Source organism: Choristoneura fumiferana, chromosome 28, assembly GCF_025370935.1.
Source record: "Choristoneura fumiferana chromosome 28, NRCan_CFum_1, whole genome shotgun sequence".
NCBI lineage: Eukaryota > Metazoa > Arthropoda > Insecta > Lepidoptera > Tortricidae > Choristoneura > Choristoneura fumiferana.
In genome coordinates, this window is record NC_133499.1 from 457,236 (window position 1) to 463,785 (window position 6,550).

Consider the following 6,550-nt stretch of genomic DNA (forward strand, 5'->3'; position numbering starts at 1 on the left):
CGCTTCGGAGCCACTTTTAGCAATTTTAGGTTTTTGGATTTTTAATTTGTAAATATTATGATTGTTTTTTTTTGGAGTCTTTTTGTATTTTTTATTTCAACTCCAAATTTGTTACTTTTACGGGTATCCCATGAAACCATATCGAAAATACAAACTGAGACATGGATGCACAGAAAAACCAGAAAAAGAGACCAGCGCTGGGAATCGAACCCAGGTCCTCAGCAATCCGTGCTGCGTGCTATAACTCCTACACTACTTAGTGCTGCTGCATAAGTAGCGTAGTAGAAATAAGCAACCTGAGATAGTATGCATAGGAAAAATTCGTGTCTAGATTCCTGTCCAGCGGCTGAAGCCCTGGGTTCGATTCCCAGCGCTGGTCTCTTTTTCTGGTTTTTCTTTGCATCCATGTCTCAGTTGTATTTTCGATGTTGTAGGTATCTATAGGCGAGCGAGGCCCATGTACACTGTACAGTCCAACTGCCAACACTGGACTTGGACAGCTTATGGCTGATATGATGAGTTATTTTAAAGTCGGTTAATTTGGTCAGTTACATTATCTTACAGGTAGGTAGGTACATTTCAAACCGTTTATTTAAATGAATGTTGTTAGAGGCATTTCTTTATTTATCGTAATATATTTGTGTGCCAAAAAAAATGTTTGTGTTAAAATGGAATGTAAAACTTGTTTAAATAATAATGAGTATGGATGAGTGATGTGTGTGAGTGAGTGTGCGCGTGCCCCAGCTTGAGCAATAACGCAGTATCGCTCACGTGCGCGGCGGGTGCCCCCCCCCCCCTCCCCGCCGTAGGGGCTGACAGCGCTTAGCTCTACAGGGAGAAATGAGGTTCATTAATTAGATTCGTGTTATTATGGCTTGTTTTAGGCTCTTGTTGAATAATCTACTAGTTCATTGTATTATTTGTACATAAAACTAACGCGTCTAAACATGTCTCTTAGAACCATCGCTAGAAAACCTGCTTTGAAATAAAAAAAACCGCATTCAAATCGGTTCACCCGTTTAAGAGCTACGGTGAAACAGACAGACACACATAGCGGTCCAACTTATAACACACCCTTTTTGCGTCGGGGGTTATAGAACTATAGTTACTTCTGAAACAGTGAAGCTGTGGTGGCCTAGTGGTTTGACCTTATTGCCTCCCAAGCAGAGGGTCGTGGCTTCGAGGTCAAACTCGCACCTTTGTTTTTCGGAATCCTCGTGAGAAATTACATTCGAAATTTACCACGAGTTTTATGCTGAAGTAAAAAGTGAGGGAACTGGCACACACCGGCGAAGAGCTCAAGCTCTCTCATTGTGAGAGGAGGCCTGTGACCTGCATTACTTTGTAGAGTCTAACAACTGGTAGCATGGTGTACGGTTGTGTCACTCTGAAGATGAGCTCTGGTTGAGTTCGAAACGCGTCAGTGTAGTGTGGTGGTGGTGATAGATGGGTTTGTGTGATTTGTGTGTGTTCTTACAGTGTGGAGGTGGAGGAACTGCATGAACACGCATATTTTGCATAAGCTTAGCTATCGTAAGGTCGCGGGTGAGCAAGGAAATTATTTTAGTTCATTGATATGGACCTGCGCAAAGTAACGCCTGATTCAATAAATTATAAAGTATATAGATGTTTTTTTTTTTTTTAATCTTTATTTATTATGGAACTTTGATCAAACGATAATGAACATGTCAGTTCCCATATATAGATGATGATGAAGCAACTTTTTACTCAACTATTGCCTGTTGTTTTGTACAAAGTACCGTCACGTAGTAACTAACGTAATCTATAAATACATATAATATGCTATGTTAATTGTCGCAACAAGTTGACCTACAAAGTCCGCTATCAGCGTCAAATAGCTTGCCGAATGTGACAATACACATAACTAGGTGTTACGTACGTATATTGTGCTAATGTATTGAATTGTACTTACGTATCACCTGGCAGTTTTTATGCATTACCTAAACTAGGTTATTCCCGCGAGTGCATCTACGTAGGATAATGGCACAATTTCACCAGATGACCAGATGGAACTTTATAGAAAGAACTGGCCAAGAGCGTGTCGGACACGCCCTAAATAGGGTTCCGTAGCCATTACGAAAAAAATAAGTGATATTTTTCTAAGGATTTCGTATTTTGTACGGAATATTCCAAGTTTAAGTATTTGTAAACTATGCCGACAAAATGGTACAATAAAAAATAAAAATGATTTTTTTTAGAGTACCTACCTCCCATAGACGAAAAGGGAGTGATTTTTTTTCTCATCCAACCTTATAGTGTGGGGTATCGTTGGATAGGTCTTAAAACCATTAGGGGGTTGCAAAAACGATTTTTCGATTCAGTGATTTGTTTGCAAAATACTTATTCTACTTTAAACTGCAAAAGCGCCCCCCCCCCCCTCTTAAATCTAAACCGGTGGGTGGTAAATTTTGAAAACATTCAGGATGGTAGTAAAAGTAGGTATATCAAACTTACAAGGAAAACTATAACAGTTAGGTTTGCTTGAGAATTATTGGTAGTTTAAGAGATAGCAGTCAAAGGTATAAAACAATATATATTCGTGCAAAATTACAGCTTTCTAGCATTGATAGTCCCTGAACAAAGCCGCGGACAGACAGACAGACATGGCGAAACTATTTTATACGTTTTTGCCATTTTTGCTACGGAACCCTAAAAACCGGCCAAGTGCGAGTCGGACTTGCGCACCGAGGGTTCCGCACAAATTATTAAAAACGTTTTTACTATGATATATGATGTAATTAAAAATTTATGCTTTTCGCAATTTTCCCTTTATCTGTGCTATAAGACGTTGCTTCGTACCAAATTTCAAGATTCTGAGTTCACGGGAAGTACCCTGTAGGTTTTGATTCCCTTGCGAGTGTCGAAAATTTGCGGCATAAACGGCTGTATCTTTAGATTCCGTTGGCTTAGAAGTTGGATTTTTTCACAGCTCCAAGGGACAGTAGACCTGACGAGTATTTGATATCAGCTTGATAATTCCACGGGTTCCTTAGAAAAAGCGTCTTGACAGACAGACAGACGGAAAAAAAGTGATCTTAAAGGGTTCGTTTTTTCCTTTTGAGGCACGGAACCCTAAAACGAATGCACCCAATAAGCGGTTTTCACAGAAGCGAAATATCGCTAGATGGCGTTAGTATCGCAAGGTCCGTTTGACGTTTGCTTGCGATTGGCTCATTTAGTTTTTTAACCACCGACGCAAAAAGAGGGGTGTTATACTTAATAAGTTTGACCGCTGTGTGTCTGTCTGTGGCACCGTAGCTCTTAAACGGTTGGACCGATTTGAATGCGGTTTTTTATTTGAAAGCAGGTTTTCTAGCGATGGGTCTTAGACATGTTTTATCAAAATCAGTTCAGCACTTTTTGAGATATTTTCTAAATTTTTTGTTGGTTTGGTTAGGTTATAACAATATCTATCAATGAGCTTAGAAAATTTGAAAACCACAGTCATTTCAAAATTCAATATCTCGAGAAAACGGCTGAACCAATTTTTATAAAACATATGTAAGAACCACCGCAAAGAAACTCGCTTTCACGTAAAAGAAACCACATCGAAATCGGTCCATTCGTTAAAGAGCTGCGACGCCACAGACAGACAGACAGACATTGGCTTCAACATACACCCCCTTTTTGCGTCGGGGGTTAAAAAGTAATGAATGTGACGTCACATTGCTTGCAAATAAAAACAACAATGTACACGATATTCAAAGTTTATTTAATAATATTAATAATAAAGTATAACATCCGCCGCACCCGAACTTATGCTAAATCAGTTTATTATGATACATTATGTATAACTGCTATCAAATTACAAGTGTACATTCGTCGGCGTCAAGATATATAGACGTTTAGTGTTAATATACTGCTCAAAGGAAAATAAGGGCCACGCGAACTTTATGGATTAAACGAAAATTGGTATAATTGGGATGCACAAAAAAATATAACGTATAGTTTTTATTTTATTTTTGGAAAGAATAGGATTCTTTAAGATACCATTTTCATTGATTTTAAATTTGGATGAGTATTTAATTTTTATATTTTTTTACGAAATACGCTGGATGACGTCACAGTGAGACAGCCACGTTCCATTGCCCGGAAAAATTCAGGTCGAACATAACATAATCTGTGGCATTACAATGTGACAATAATACAAGCACGGCTTAGGGTCCTAAATGAACCATGACAAATAGTTTTATTTATTTCTCTTCTTTTAGCTTCGATTATTCCTGTTTATTTAATGGTGTGATAGTAAATAGATATTTTTTTACTAAAATGTGATATTTAAATTCTTTTGTATTTACTTGTAACGTACTAATTTAATAATTTAATTCGTATAAATACATTGGAAATACTCGTTTACATTTCGGACTTTACGATCAATGACAACTGAAGTAAACAACAATTAAAGTTCTATCTTTGTCACTCTTTGCTATTATAAGCAGGACAGCAACATTTCAAATTGTCAATTTGCTTACGAGTGTAGACCTGCCTTCTAACTGCCTTTGTGGCGAGACACTGCAGGGTCAAATGAGGGTCATTACTTAAATTTTGTTTATTTAAATCAGTTTATCACATTTTTGGAATCTGATTTCTGAAAACGCTTCACAAAGCCTATTTCTCCAAATGGTTTTCGATTTATTATATGTTGTCTAAAATTGGGACATCGCAATTCTTTAGAACATTCATTGTTTAAAAATGCTTTTATAAATACAACATAACACAGTACAAATACTGTTCATTCAACTAAATGTATTCAATTAAAACCCAAACATATTTTTAATTTAGTTTTACCGGTAAAATTCAAGTGGCCCTTATATTCTTTCGAGTAGTATACATACAGACAGACAGACAACTAGACGTTCATTAAATAGTTGGACAATTAAAACAGCGGCAGCTAACTGTACGAAAGGACAATCGGCTTTGTGTGGGCTGTTGGGCACTATGCCAAACCTTCGTCCTGTAACTTTCGGCCAAGACCGTGTTGGACACGCCCAAAATAGGGTTCCGTAGCCATTACGAAAAAAACCACCCCCACTTTACGTCTATGGGAGGTACACTATAAATTTTTTTTTTAGAATTTTGTATTGTACCATTTTGTCGGCATAGCTTACATATGTATCCGTGCAAAATTACAGCTTTCTAGCATTGAAAGTCCCTGAGCAAAGCCGCGGACGGACAGACAGACAGACATGGCGAAACTACAAGGGTTCTGTTTTTGCCATTTTGGCTCCGGAACCCTAAAAACCTTATACATAGGGCGATCCTTGTCGTAGTAGGAAATCATCAGGTTGCCATGATCTAAACGAAGAACGAGACATGTTTCGTTTCAGTTGGTGGTTGGGGGGGGGGGGGGGGGGAGGGGTTTCTGTTCATGGTCCTTTAATACTTAAAAAGAATTCTAACATAATTTTCATTTTGATAAAAAAAAAACTTTCTGCCGAGTTCCTTGCGGCGTGTTCTTCTTGGCAATGATTTTCCGTAAACACGTGAACTTCGAAAACTCACAAAGTGCGAACTTGGTTCGAACCCACGGTATTTAGTCTAATAAAGCAGCTGGTCTAAGTAGCAACTGGTCTAAAAAGCAGCTAGCTTGTCCTAACATGTTTTTAATCGAAAACTTGATAAATATAGGTTACTTTAGAGTTGCGTCAAGACGCGAAGCGCCTCAGCCGCGCGGAATAGGAGCTCCGACAATCGAATTGGAGTCAAATAAATTTAGACCACTTGCTACTTAGACCAGTTGTTCGTTAGACCACTTGCTCCTTAGATCAGCTGCTTTTTTACCCGACTGCCCGAATATATATATGTATGTATGTATGTGGGTATGTATGTCCATTTCTTTGGTCCTGGACGGATTGTAACATGAGGTATCATTGGATTCGTCATAACTGTCGGAGTGACATAGGGTATATAATATTTAAATATGGCGTCTGCGAAAAAAAATATGGCGGAGGAATGAAATAGTTATTTGTATTGTAACAATATGGGTATCAAATGAAAGCTAATAATTAGCCCATGCTTGAGCATTATTAGTAGTTTAAGAGTAAATAGCAAACTAAAGTATAAAATATACCTAAACTTGGAAGATCATGTTTTGTTTAGACAGGACACGACTCCATTAGGACAAACTTCGTGTCACTTGACGACCGGATGGCTAAGTGGTTAGAGCACCTGACTACGAAGCTTGAGGTCTTGGGTTCGAATCCCGGCCGGGGCAGATATTTGTGTGAATAACACGAATGTTTGTTCTCGGGTCTTGGATGTTTAATATGTATTTAAGTATGTATTTATCTATATAAGTATGTTTATCCGTTGCCTAGTGTCCATAGTACAAGCTTTGCTTAGTTTGGGACTAGGTCAATTGGTGTCAAGTGTCCCATGATATTTATTTATTTATTATTTACTTTGTTGTCAATCGTCTTGCATGGTTCAGTTAGCTGCCGGTCGATTTGTCCAACTTATTAAACTCTGCACACAAAATACATTTTGCATTTCCAACCGTCTACCAACAAGAGGAATAAAAATGTTGCTC